This window comes from Aquarana catesbeiana, linkage group LG04 (assembly GCF_042186555.1).
Source record: "Aquarana catesbeiana isolate 2022-GZ linkage group LG04, ASM4218655v1, whole genome shotgun sequence".
In the NCBI taxonomy this organism is placed as follows: domain Eukaryota; kingdom Metazoa; phylum Chordata; class Amphibia; order Anura; family Ranidae; genus Aquarana; species Aquarana catesbeiana.
The window spans coordinates 7,413,227-7,427,484 of record NC_133327.1 but is presented as its reverse complement, the minus strand read 5'-3'; the positions used below and the strand labels follow the sequence as shown (position 1 = coordinate 7,427,484).

The 14,258-nt window shown below is 44.8% G+C and overlaps 1 non-coding gene across 1 annotated transcript; it reads left to right on the top strand.

Annotated features, from left to right (window-relative positions):
- Positions 1–239: 239 nt before the first annotated feature.
- On the top strand, positions 240–358 carry LOC141141722 (5S ribosomal RNA). The gene has a single exon (XR_012244195.1). It is a non-coding gene; the product is annotated as a 5S ribosomal RNA (ribosomal RNA).
- Positions 359–14,258: the final 13,900 nt, after the last annotated feature.

The following is a 14,258-nucleotide window of genomic DNA, read 5'->3' as shown; positions in this document are numbered from 1 at the left end:
TTTCCTCCTGCCCTCACAGAATTAGCAGACCACCTGGTCCAGGGGCTACAGTTTGTCTGCGATGCCTCTTTGGAAGCAGCTCCCTTGCTTTCTAAGCTATCTGTTTCAGCGGTAGTGCCTCGACGGGTAATGTGGCTGAAGTGTTGGACTGCAGACCATGCCACAAAGAAGGCCCTAGCTGTCTGCCTTTTCAAGGCGATTGTTTATTCGGGGCCACTCTGGATGATATCATTAAGAATGCCTACGGCCACATCACCCTGAAAGCACCCAATCTCGTCTGATCTCAGAGGCTAAGCAGGGTCAGGCCTGGTTAGTACCTGGATGGGAGACCGCCTGGGAATACCAGGTGCCGTAGGCTAAAAAAAAAAAAAAAAAAAAAAAGAATGTCACAGGGGGAAGAGTACTTTTCATCCACGGTCAAAGAAAGGGAAGGAGCCAAGCCACAAGCGTGGCCCTTCCTTCTTGGCACACAGAAAGTTTTTTCGTCCCTCAGAGTCCACTGACAAAGGTTCGAAGTCCTTCAAGCCCCCCTTGGGAGGTTCTAAGCTGCCCTGGTTGGGGAAACTGAGAGCAGGTTTCTCCAGACCCCCAGATAAGGCTCTTTCGGCATGAAGAGGCGCCCTCACCCGCAGTCCGGGTGAGGGGACATCTTTGCTGGTTTTTGGGCCCGCGGACCTCTCTAATAAATGACAAGTGGGTCCACAAAGTGATTCTATCTGGTTACCAGATCGAGTTCCAGACTTATCCCCCAAGCAAATTTTTTCCATCCAATCTGCATCTGTCTCTAGACCGCTTGTTAGCCCTCTGAGGTGCAGTACAAGGCCTGTCTCTCCAGGTAGTGATTGTTCCAGTTACGGTGTCGGAACATTTCCAGGGCTTTTATTCAAACCTATTTACTATCCCCAAAAAGGAGGGTACGGTACATCCGATTCTGGACCTCAAGGCCCTGAACCGCTATGTGCGGGTGCGGAAGTTCAGAATGGAGTCCATTCACTCCGTGGTGGCATCTCTTCATCAGAGGGACTTTCTTGCCTCCATCGACATCAAGAATGCCTACCTGCACATTTCTGATTTGTGCACAGCACCAGTGGTTCCTCCGCTTTGCTGTGGGAGAGGAGCATTATCAGTTTGCGGCGTTACCATTTGGTCTCGCCTTCACTCCTCTGGTCTTCACCAAAGTGTTGGCCCCGGTTCTGGCGCTACTGCGCCAGTGGGGAATTTCTGTTCTGGGCTATCTGGACGACCATCTGCTGCGAGCAGAGTCCTCAGCGGCCCTCAGAGGCAACGTGGAGATCTCTGTTCAGACCCAGATTGTCTGCGTTGACCACGTTGACATGCGAACAGGCAAAAAATGTGTTTGAACTCGAACACCGTTAAAGTCTATGGGACACGAACATGAATAATCAAAAGTGCAAATTTTAAAGGCTTATATGCAAGTTATTGTCATAAAAAGTGTTTGGGGACCTGGGTCCTGCCCCAGGGGACATGGATCAATGCAAAAAAAAGTTTCAAAAACGGACGATTTTTCGGGAGCAGTGATTTTAATAATGCTTAAAGTGAAACAATAAAAGTGTAATATTCCTTTAAATTTCGTACCTGGGGGGTGTCTATAGTATGCCTGTAAAGGGGCGCATGTTTCCTGTGTTTAGAACAGTCTGACAGCAAAATGACATTTCAAAGGAAAAAACGTAATTTAAAAGTACTTGTGGCTATTAATGAATTGCCGGTCCGACAATGCACATAAAAGTTAATTGATAAAAACAGCATGGGAATTCCCCACAGGGGAACCCCGAACCAATATTTTTAAAAAAATGGCATGGGGTCCCCCTCAAAATCTATACCAGACCCTTCAGGTCTGGTATGAATTTTAAGGGTAATCCCGCGCCAAAATAAAAAAAAAATGGCGTGGGGTCCCCACAAAAATCCATACCAGACCCTTATCCGAGCACACATCCTGGCAGGCCACAGGAAAAGAGGGGGGAGGAGAGAGCGCCCCCCCCTCCTGAACCGTACCAGGCCACATGCCCTCAACATTGGGAGGGTGCTTTGGGGTAGCCTCCCAAAGCACCTTGTCCCCATGTTGATGGGGACAAGGGCCTCATCCCCACAACCCTTGCCTGGTGCTTGTGGGGGTCTGCGGGCGGGGGGCTTATCATAATCTGGAAGCCCCCTTTAACAAGGGGACCCCCAGATCCCGGCCCTCCCCCCTGTGTGAAATGGTAAGGGGGTACCCCTACCATTTCACAAAAAAATTGTCAAAAATGTTAAAAATGACAAGAGAAAGTTTTTGACAATTCCTTTATTTAAATGCTTCTTCTTTCTTCTATCTGCTATCTTCTTTCTTCTATCTTCTATCTTCCTTCGGTTTCTTCCTCCATCTTCTTCTGGTTCTTCTGGTTCTTCCTTCGGTGTTCTCGTCCGGCATCTTCCTCCATGGCGTCTTCTTCCCTACTTCTTCTGGGCCGCTCCGCATCCACCATGATGGGAGGCTCCCGCTGTATGACTCTTCTCATCTTCTGACGGTTCTTAAATAATGGAGGGCGGGGCCACCCGGTGACCCTGCCCCCCTCTGACGCATGGGGACTTGACGGGGACTTCCTACTCGACTAGGGCGCTGAGTGCCTCCTGGGTCTTCCGTCATCAGGCATCAGTAACACAAGTTTGCAAGGTGGCCACCTGGTCGTCGGTGCACGCTTTCACAAAATTTTACAAAGTGGATGTGGTGGCATCTGCAGATGCTTCTTTTGGCCGTAAGGTTCTGCAGGCTGTGGTCTAGAGGGTTTTTCCCTTGTGAAGGGATTTTTTTGCTGGTCAGGTGGGCTCCAGGTCGTTTTTACTGAGCTCCTGGTTGTCTGGTTGTGCCTGGGTTTTTTTTGTTTTTGTTGGCTGCCCCACCCCTCATGTTTGCCACTGCTTTGGGACATCCCTATGGTTCTGAATATATAAGGCTGTGACTGTGAATGAACGAAAGAGAAAATAGGATTTTTGACTTACCGTAAAATCTGTTTCTCTGAGTTCATTGAAAGACACAGCACCCGCCCCTCTAATGGAGTTTTTAATACTTCTGATACTGCTTGTTACATAACTGAAGTCCTGTAGCAGAGAGGGGGGTGTATATCAGCTAGGACTGCCGCTGGGTGTAGCCAAGTCTTTTGTCTGCCTAGTGTCCTACTCCTGTAGGGGAAATATAACCCTATGGTTCTGATTAAAGAAGCCTGTGTCTGTCAATGAACTCAGAGAAACGGATTTTACGGTAACTCAAAAATCCTATTATTTTGCCATAAGTTGCGGGAAAATTAAAATTTTTATTTCTTTGCACAAAGTTGTCACTAAATGATCTATTGCTCAAACATGCCAGGGGCATATGTGAAATTACACCCAAAATACATTCTGCTGCTTCTCCTGAGTATGGGGATACCTCACGTGTGAGACTTTTTTGGAGCCTAGCCATGTACAGGACCCCTAAAACCAATCACTGCCTTCAGGCTTTCTAAGGGCGTAAAATGTCACAGTTTCGGAGGCCCTGAAATTTCAAGATAGCACAAAACCCCCAAATGACCCCATTTTGGAAAGAAGACACTTTTTAATGACAGGCATGTTGTGGCCATTGAATATTTGATATTTTGCCACAATTTTCGGGAAAATTACAATTTGTTATCTGCAAAATACTCAACATGCCTCTCAGCAGATAGCTCAAGGTGTCTACTTTCCAAAATGGGATCATTTGGGGGAGGTTTGTGCTATCTGGGCATTTCATGGCCTCCAAAACTGTGATAGGTAGTGAGGGAGTGAAATAAAAAATGTACGCCCTTAGAAAGCCTGAAGGCGATGATTGGTTTTCGGGGTCCTGTACAAGGCTAGGCTTCCAAAAAGTCTCACACATGTGGTATCCCCGTACTCAGGAGAAGCAACAGAATGTATTTTGGGGTGTAATTTCACATATGCCCATGGCATGTTTGAGCAATAGATCATTTAGTGACAACTTTGTGCAAAAAAAAATCATTTCCCGCAACTTGTGGCAAAATATAAAATATTCCATGGACTCAACATGCCTCTAATCAAATAGCTTAGGGTGTCTACTTTCCAAAATTGGGTCATTTGGGGGGGTTGTGCTATCTTGGCATTTTATGGCCTTAGAAACTGTGATAGGTAGTGAGGAGTGAAATCAAGAATTTACACCCTTAGAAATCCTGCAGGTGGTGATTGGTTTTCGTGCTCCTGTATGTGGCTAGGCTCCCAAAAAGTCTCACACATTAGGTATCCCCATACTCAGGAGAAGCAGTAGAATGTATTTTGGGGTGTAATTCCACATATAACCATGCCATGTGTGAGCAATATATCACAAGGTATCCCCATACTCAAGAGAAGCAGTAGAATGTACTTTGGGGTGTAATTCCACATATAACTAGGGATGAGCTTCGTGTTCGAGTCGAACCCATGTTCGACTCGAACATCGGCTGTTCGATCGTTCGCCGAATTGCGAACGATATGGGCCGTTCGCGCCAAATTCGTGTGGTGCGTCACGGCCCATAATTCACTGCGGCATTGCAGTGCATTGCTTGCTGATGATTGGCCAAGCATGCACTATGACCCGCATGCTTGGCCAATCACAGCTCCGCCTTAACAGAGAGCCATAATTGGCCAAAGCCAAAGGAGGCTTTGGCCAATTATGGCTCAGGGGATTTAGTACACGCCCCACACTATATAAGGCCGCCTGCACGGCGGCCTTGTGCAGTGTGTTCCGGTGTGCTTAGAGAGAGAGAGAGACAGTGTCATTTCATTTGAGTTAGCTAGATAAGGCAGGACAGTCAGTCAGTTAGCTGCACTTAAAGTGTATTGTGTATATATATGTATCCCAGGTGTTGCATATATATATATATATATATATATATATATACACTGTACTCAGTTTAGCTAGATCCGTTCCTGTTATCTTCTAGACTATTTACATTTAGTGCAGTGCGTCCTGCTCACAGTGTTCAGCTAGATCCGTTCCTGTTATATTCCTACTGACAGGCAGGCTTGTCTTGTTACAGTATTTTGAAGAAAATTACTGATGTTCTTTTGATCCTATTAGTACCACAGTCAGGCAGCTAAACTATTTACATTTAGTGCAGTGCGTCCTGCTCACAGTGTTCAGCTAGATCCGTTCCTGTTATATTCCTACTGACAGGCAGGCTTGTCTTGTTACAGTATTTTGAAGAAAATTACTGATGTTCTTTTGATCCTATTAGTACCACAGTCAGGCAGCTAGACTATTTACATTTAGTGCAGTGCGTCCTGCTCACAGTGTTCAGCTAGATCCGTTCCTGTTATCTTCTTACTGACAGGCAGGCTTGTCTTGTTACAGTATTTTAAAGAAAATTACTGGTGTTCTTTTGATCCTATTAGTACCACAGTCAGGCAGCTAGACTATTTACAGTTAGTGCAGTGCGTCCTGCTCACAGTGTTCTGCTAAACCTACAAGTTAGTGGGGTGCGTCCTGCTCACAGTGTTCAGCTAAACCTACAAGTTAGTGGGGTGCGTCCACCTCACAGTGTTCAGCTAGATCCGTTTCTGTTATCTTCTTACTGACAGGCAGGCTTGTCTTGTTACAGTAAATACAGCTACCTGAAGAAAATTGCTGGTGTTCTTTTGATCCTATTAGTACCACAGTCAGGCAGCTAGACTATTTACAGTTAGTGCAGTGCGTCCTGCTCACAGTGTTCTGCTAAACCTACAAATTAGTGGGGTGCGTCCTGCTCACAGTGTTCAGCTAAACCTACAAGTTAGTGGGGTGCGTCCACCTCACAGTGTTCAGCTAAACCTACAAACTAGTGGGGTGCGTCCTGCTCACAGTGTTCAGCTAGATCCGTTCCTGTTATATTCCTACTGACAGGCAGGCTTGTCTTGTTACAGTATTTTGAAGAAAATTACTGATGTTCTTTTGATCCTATTAGTACCACAGTCAGGCAGCTAGACTATTTACATTTAGTGCAGTGCGTCCTGCTCACAGTGTTCAGCTAGATCCGTTCCTGTTATATTCCTACTGACAGGCAGGCTTGTCTTGTTACAGTATTTTGAAGAAAATTACTGATGTTCTTTTGATCCTATTAGTACCACAGTCAGGCAGCTAGACTATTTACAGTTAGTGCAGTGCGTCCTGCTCACAGTGTTCTGCTAAACCTACAAGTTAGTGGGGTGCGTCCTGCTCACAGTGTTCAGCTAAACCTACAAGTTAGTGGGGTGCGTCCACCTCACAGTGTTCAGCTAAACCTACAAGCTAGTGGGGTGCGTCCTGCTCACAGTGTTCAGCTAGATCCGTTTCTGTTATCTTCTTACTGACAGGCAGGCTTGTCTTGTTACAGTAAATACAGCTACCTGAAGAAAATTGCTGGTGTTCTTTTGATCCTATTAGTACCACAGTCAGGCAGCTAGACTATTTACAGTTAGTGCAGTGCGTCCTGCTCACAGTGTTCTGCTAAACCTACAAGTTAGTGGGGTGCGTCCTGCTCACAGTGTTCAGCTAAACCTACAAGTTAGTGGGGTGCGTCCACCTCACAGTGTTCAGCTAAACCTACAAGCTAGTGGGGTGCGTCCTGCTCACAGTGTTCAGCTAGATCCGTTTCTGTTATCTTCTTACTGACAGGCAGGCTTGTCTTGTTACAGTAAATACAGCTACCTGAAGAAAATTGCTGGTGTTCTTTTGATCCTATTAGTACCACAGTCAGGCAGCTAGACTATTTACAGTTAGTGCAGTGCGTCCTGCTCACAGTGTTCTGCTAAACCTACAAGTTAGTGGGGTGCGCCCTGCTCACAGTGTTCAGCTAAACCTACAAGTTAGTGGGGTGCGTCCACCTCACAGTGTTCAGCTAAAGCTACCTGTAGAAGGTTGGTGGTGTTCTCATACTACAGGCAGGCAGTTGATTTTGCTAGCTGCAGTATCAGTACATATATATATATATATATATATATATATATATATATATATATATATCCCAGCTTAGTGCAGCTACAGGCCATTAGTATGTCTGGAAGGCCAAGAAGGAGAGGCAGACAGTCACAAGCCAATAAGAGAGGGCAAGCAGGCTCTGAGTCTAGTGCTGGTCGTGGAGACGGTGCATCCTCATCAGCACGTGGCCATGGGACACGCTTGGCCTTTTTTTCGGCAGCTGGCCATGTTGAGCCGAAACATGCGGAAGACTTGGTCGAGTGGATGACCAAGCAGTCCTCATCCTCCTCATCCTCTCTCACCCATGCCCAGGGTACTTTGTCTGGCAAAGCAGCGGCCTCTTCCCTTGGCTCAATGTCATCAGTGACTCCTTCCCTAGCCCCACCATGTCCTCCTGAGGAGTCCCTCAAACTGTTTGACCACAGTGTTGGGTACATGCTCCAGGAGGATGCCCAGCGTTTGGAAGGCTCTGATGATGATACTGAGCTCGATGAAGGCAGTAACACGAGCACGGACAGAGGGGGTGCCCAAGAAGGACAGCAATCTGGCAGTCATGCTCCCCCTGCTGCAGCATACTGCCAGGTTTGCTCCAGTGATGAGGAGGGAGGGGATGATGAGGTCACTGACTCAATGTGGGTGCCTGATAGGAGAGAGGAGGAGGAGGAGGAGGAGGAGGCGGCACATCACCAACGAGGCAGGATGCCCTCCAGGGGCCAGCCTAAGGGCAGCACATTGACTGCATCACACCCCAAAGCTCCACATGTGCAGGGCGCTGCAGTCTCTGCGCGTTATTCAAAAAGTTCTTTGGTGTGGGCCTTTTTTGAGACGAGTGCATCAGATCGCACCGCTGCTATTTGCAACATATGTCTCAAGCGTATCTCGCGTGGCCAAAACATCTCCCGCTTGGGTACCACATGCTTGACCAGACATATGTTGACCTGCCATGCAGTTCGTTGGCAAGCGTATCTAAAAGACCCACACCAAAGAACAAAGAGGACCTCTGCTTGCTCCTCATCAGCTGAGATTTCCAACCCCACTATACCTTCAGTCCTCTCTGAGACCTGCACTGAGAGGAATGAAGGTGTAGAATTAGGTGTGTCACAGCCACGTACTTGTGGGCAATCTGATTTTGGTACACCGACGTCAGATTGTACCAGGCAAATTTCCCTGCCCCAGCTGCTGCACCGCCGAAAGAAGTTTGCTCCCAGCCATCCACATGCCCAGCGGTTGAATGCTAGCTTGGCAAAATTGCTAGCACTTCAACTGCTGCCTTTTCAGTTGGTAGACTCTGCCCCCTTCCGTGAGTTTGTGGAATGTGCGGTTCCTCAGTGGCAGGTACCCAAACGCCACTTTTTCTCACGCGTCACTTTACAGGCTTACTATAGACACCCCTCAGGTACGATATTTAAAGGAATATTTCACTTTTTTTTTTTTTACTTTAAGCATCATTAAAATCACTGCTCCCGAAAAAACGGCCGTTTTTAAAAGTTTTTTTTGCATTGATACATGTCCCCTGGGGTAGGACCCGGGTCCCCAAACCCTTTTTAGGACAATACCATGCAAATTAGCCTTTAAAATGAGCACTTTTGATTTTGAACGTTCGAGTCCCATAGACGTCAATGGGGTTCTAACGTTCGTGCGAACTTTCGGTCCGTTCGCAGGTTCTGGTGCGAACCGAACCGGGGGGTGTTCGGCTCATCCCTACATATAACCATGCCATGTGTGAGCAATATATCATTTAGTGACAAGGTTTTTTTTTGTCATCACTTGTGACAAAAAAATTAAATATTCAATGGGCTCAACATACCTCTCAGCAATTTCCTTGGGGTGTCTGTCTACTTCCAAAATGGGGTCATTTTTTTTGGGGGGGGTTGTACTGCCCTGCCATTTTAGCACCTCAAGAAATGAGATAGGCAGTCATAAACTAAAAGCTGCGTAAATTCCAGAAAAAATACCCTAGTTTGTAGACACTATAACTTTTTCGCAAACCAAAGACATGTAGCGGAATACATTTTGGCCTAAATGTATGACTAAAATTTCGTTTATTAAAAAATTTTTATAACAAAAAGTTTTTTGGTCTTTTCCATTTTTCCATTTATATCGCAAAAAATAGAAATTGCAGAGGCAATCAAATACCATCAAAAGAGAGCTCTATTTGTGGGGAAAAAAGGAAGCAAATTTTGTTTGGGTACAACATTGCATGACCGCACAATTACTAGTTAAAAAAGCACAGTGCCAAATTGTAAAAAGTCGAACTGCCAAATCCTCCGGGGCTAAATACACTGCCTGCATTGACTGAATATAGAGTCTACACTGAATATATAGGGTTTTTTTTTCTAAAGGCAAATCCACTTTGCACTACAAGTGCTCTTGGAAGTGCAGTCACTGTAGATCTGGGGGGTCTACACTACACTAGTCTACACTAAATGCATATATATTAGACTATATATTAAATACACTGCCTGCACGCCACTAACTAACCTGCCTGCCTAATCTAGCTCAATCTATCTCTGTCCACACATTATACAAGGTCACTATGTAAGCAGCGTTATATAGTGTGGCATGTGAACTTTGGCCAATTATGGCTCTCGCAGCAGAGCACAGTGTGATTGGCCAAAGCATGCAGGTCATGCTTTGGCCAATCATCAGATGTCAATGCACTGCGATCTCGCTGTACAATATGGGGCATTTTGCTGTGCTTGAATTTTCCGCAAACGCCCCATATGTTCGGTGTGTTTGTGAGAAACTGGACTTGAACATCGGGCTTATCCCTATGGGGCAGAAAGTGAAGGGAAGTCTCTGCAATGGGACACAGATGGCGGAAAAAATTCTGACAGGGGTTATAACCTTTCCTTACTCTATCCAAAATGAAAAAAAGGTTTTGCCTTTAGTTCTACTTTAAAAGGAGCTGGTAAATGTAACTCTTTGAATGAACCAAACAGTCGAAGACCTCCTGTAACGTAAGAATTCTGTTTTGTTGCATGGGAAGATCCCATTGAAGAGCACTTGGGAGTCTGGAATTGTGCAAGAATTTGTGGTGGACTTTGATACAGATCTTGTACTGTGCACTTTTACAACAATTAGATCACAGTTTTTGGGGCTCATTTAAGCTTTTTGGACACTTTGATGTAGCATTTTTATGTATTTATTGGCATTTCTGTATTTTCATTATTTTAAAGTTTTTCACATTTGTTTTTTTCCTCATAATTTTTCATAACGTTTCTTGGTTTGGACACATTTATGTTCACAGGTATATGTAACTCAGTTGGAGTTTTGTACTTTGGGTTTGCACCAATATGTTTTAATATATATTAGTAGTGTCACACTTTATTTATGTTATTAATATCTGAATTATCCTTTGCAGTGGAGCTGCTCTCACAAGGGTTAACTGTGTGTTTAGTTTAGGGGAGAATAAATCCACTTTTATTTACCCGATACTCCGCATCCACAGTAGACAGTGGCAGTGCTGCAATGGACTGTCCTTTGGCATGTTCATGCCATGTGCAAGGTTATGGACTCTGCATCTGTCTTGATGACATCAAGAATTTAAACTCCATTGGGTAGAAGGAGCCAGGGACTTAACTAGTGCATAGGACATAGAACGGAAGACTTTGAAGATTCCTTTATTGAAAATTATAAAACCAATGGATGCACAGCAAATGTGTGCCCATTATGAGTGGTTCCTACCATCTATGTGCAGTGTTCCTAGGTCTGTACACCTGCTGTGCTCATTATGAGGGGATCTCACCATGTCTGGACTAAGTTCCTGGGTATGTACACCTGTTGTGTCCATTATTAGGGGTTTCCACTATCCCTGTGCCGAGTTTATGACTCTGCCCCTAGAGGAGGGCTTAAAAGGAGTCAGGGACTGGAGACTCCCCAATGAATATGAAGCCATCAGTGATTAATCCAAACAGGCAGTTTAAATATTCTTTTGGGTGGACAGTCTCTTAAACATTTCAAGTTGACCATCGGGTTCTGCAAAGCTGCTCATGGTGCTTGAGAAATTTGACCATTTCAGTGAGATAATTATATAGATAAAAACATACATAGTTACATAGTAGGTGAGGTTGAAAAAAGACACAAGTCCATCAAGTCCAACCTATGTGTGTGATTATGTGTCAGTATTGCATTGTATATCCCTGTATGTTGTGGTCATTCAGGTGCTTATCTAATAGTTTCTTGAAGCTATCAATGCTCCCCGCTGAGACCACCGCCTGTGGAAGGGAATTCCACATCCTTGCCGCTCTTACAGTAAAGAACCCTCTACGTAGTTTAAGATTAAACCTCTTTTCTTCTAATTTTAATGAGTGGCCACGAGTCTTGGTAAACTCTCTTCTGCGAAAAAGTTTTATCCCTATTGAGGGGTCACCAGTCCGGTATTTGTAAATTGAAATCATATCCCCTCTCAAGCGTCTCTTCTCCAGAGAGAATAAGTTCAGTGCTCGCAACCTTTCCTCATAACTAATATCCTCCAGACCCTTTATTAGCTTTGTTGCCCTTCTTTGTATTCGCTCCATTTCCAGTACATCCTTCCTGAGGACTGGTGCCCAGAACTGGACCGCATACTCTAGGTGCGGCCGGACCAGAGTCTTGTAGAGCGGGAGAATTATCGTTTTATCTCTGGAGTTGATCCCCCTTTTAATGCATGCCAATATTCTGTTTCTTTGTTAGCAGCAGCTTGGCATTGCCTGCCATTGCTGAGCCTATCATCTTCTAGGACCCCCAGGTCCTTTTCCATCCTAGATTCCCCCAGAGGTTCTCCCCCCAGTGTATAGATTGCATTCATATTTTTGCCACCCAAATGCATTATTTTACATTTTTCTACATTGAACCTCATTTGCCATGTAGGCCCCCACCCCATTAATTTGTTCAGGTCTTTTTGCAAGGTTTCCACGCCCTGCTTAGCTTAGTATCGTCTGCAAATACAGAGATTGAACTGTTTATTCCATCCTCCAGATCGTTTATGAACAAATTAAATAGGATTGGTCCCAGCACAGAACCTTGGGGAACCCCACTACCCACCCCTGACCATTCTGAGTACTCCCCATTTATCACCACCCTCTGAACTCGCCCTTGCAGCCAGTTTTCAATCCATGTACTCACCCTATGGTCCATGCCAACAGACCTTATTTTGTACAGTAAACGTTTATGGGGAACTGTGTCAAATGCTTTTGCAAAATCCAGATACACCACGTCTACAGGCCTTCCTTTATCTAGATGGCAACTCACCTCCTCATAGAAGGTTAATAGATTGGTTTGGCAAGAACCATTCTTCATGAATCCATGCTGATTACTGCTAATGATATCGTTCGTATTACTAAAATCTTGTATATAGTCCCTTATCATCCCCTCCAAGAGTTTACATACTATCGATGTTAGGCTAACTGGTCTGTAATTCCCAGGGATGTATTTTGGGCCCTTTTTAAATATAGGTGCTACATTGGCTTTTCTCCAATCAGCTGGTACCATTCCAGTCAGTAGACTATCTGTAAAAATTAGGAACAACGGTCTGGCAATCACTTGACTGAGTTCCCTAAGTACCCTCGGATGCAAGCCATCTGGTCTCAGGGATTTATTAATGTTAAGTTTCTCAAGTCTAATTTTAATTCCGTCCTCTGTTAACCATGGAGGTGCTTCCTGTGTTGTGTCATGAGGATAAACACTGCAGTTTTGGTTACTGAAGCCCCCCGATTCACTCGTGAAGACTGAGGAGAAGAATAAATTCAATACCTTCGCCATCTCCCCATCCTTTGTAACCAGATGTCCTTCCTCATTCTTTATGGGGCCAATATGGTCTGTCCTCCCTTTTTTACTGTTTACATACTTAAAGAATTTCTTGGGATTTTTTTTAGCTCTCCTCCGCTATGTGTCTTTCATGTTCTATCTTAGCCGTCCTAATTGCACCCTTACATTTCTTATTGCATTCTTTATAAAGTCTGAATGCTGAGGATGATCCCTCAACCTTGTATTTTTTGAAGGCCTTCTCCTTTGCTTTTATATGCATTTTTACATTGGAGTTAAGCCATCCAGGACTTTTGTTCGCTCTTTTAAATTTATTACCCAATGGGATACATTGGCTAATGCCCTTATTTAATATGCTCTTAAAGCAAACCCATCTCTCCTCCGTATTCTTTGTTTCTAATATTTTATCGCAGTTTATGCCTTTTAGCAAGGTTTGTAGTTTAGGGAAGTTGGCTCTTTTGAAATTCAGTGTCTTTGCATTCCCTTTATGTTTCCTATTTGTGTGATTTATACTGAAACTAATTGACCTGTGATCGCTGTTACCTAAATTGCCCCGCATTTCCACATCCGTGATCAGGTCTGTATTGTTGGTAATCAGTAGATCCAGTAATGTTTTATTTCTAGTTGGTGCGTCTACCATCTGACCCATAAAATTGTCCTGCAAGACATTAAGGAACTGGCGAGCCTTAAATGAATGCGCGGTTCCCTCCGCCCAATCTATGTCTGGATAATTAAAATCCCCCATTATGATAACACTTCCCATCCTTGCTGCTACTCCAATTTGTGATAGGAGATCCGTCTCCACTTCCTCCCTCAGGTTTGGGGGCCTATAGCATACTCCCAGTATTATTTTCCCCTTAGCTTTATCCCTTTGGAGCTCTACCCATAAGGATTCCACCTCCTCTCTAGCTCCCTCAGTGATGTCGTCTCTCACATTCACTTGTACATTATTCTTGATATATAGGCATACCCCTCCCCCTTTTTTACCCTCTCTATCCTTGCGGTATAGGGTATACCCTTGAATAATTGCCAGCCAATCATGAGAGCTGTTGAACCAGGTCTCTGAAATTCCCACAAAATCCAAATCCTCCTCGTACAACAGTATCTCTAGTTCACCCATCTTGTCCGCCATGCTCCTGGCATTGGTGAACATGCCACATAGTTTAGACCGGTCGCATATTGTCTTCGTATTGGGTGTTTCGAGATTGCAACTAGGACTTGCTACTATACTCACCTTGTGTTTTTGTGCTTTGGTTAACCTACCACTAATGCCCCCAATATTACCCTCTGGAATATCTTCCGCGCTGGCTATCTCTGCCTCTGGACCCTCCCCCCCATCGCCTAGTTTAAAAACCCCTCTAACTTTTTGGCCATCTTCCTTCCCAGCAGATCTGCACCCTCCTCATTTAGGTGCAGTCCGTCCCTTCTATAGTACCAGTTACCAACTGAGAAGTCGGCCCAGTCCTCCAGGAACCCAAACCCCTCCTTACTACACCAGCTCTTCAGCCACTTGTTTACTTCCCTAATCTCCCTCTTCCTTTCTGGTGTGGCTCGATGTACCGGTAGTATTCCTGAGAATACT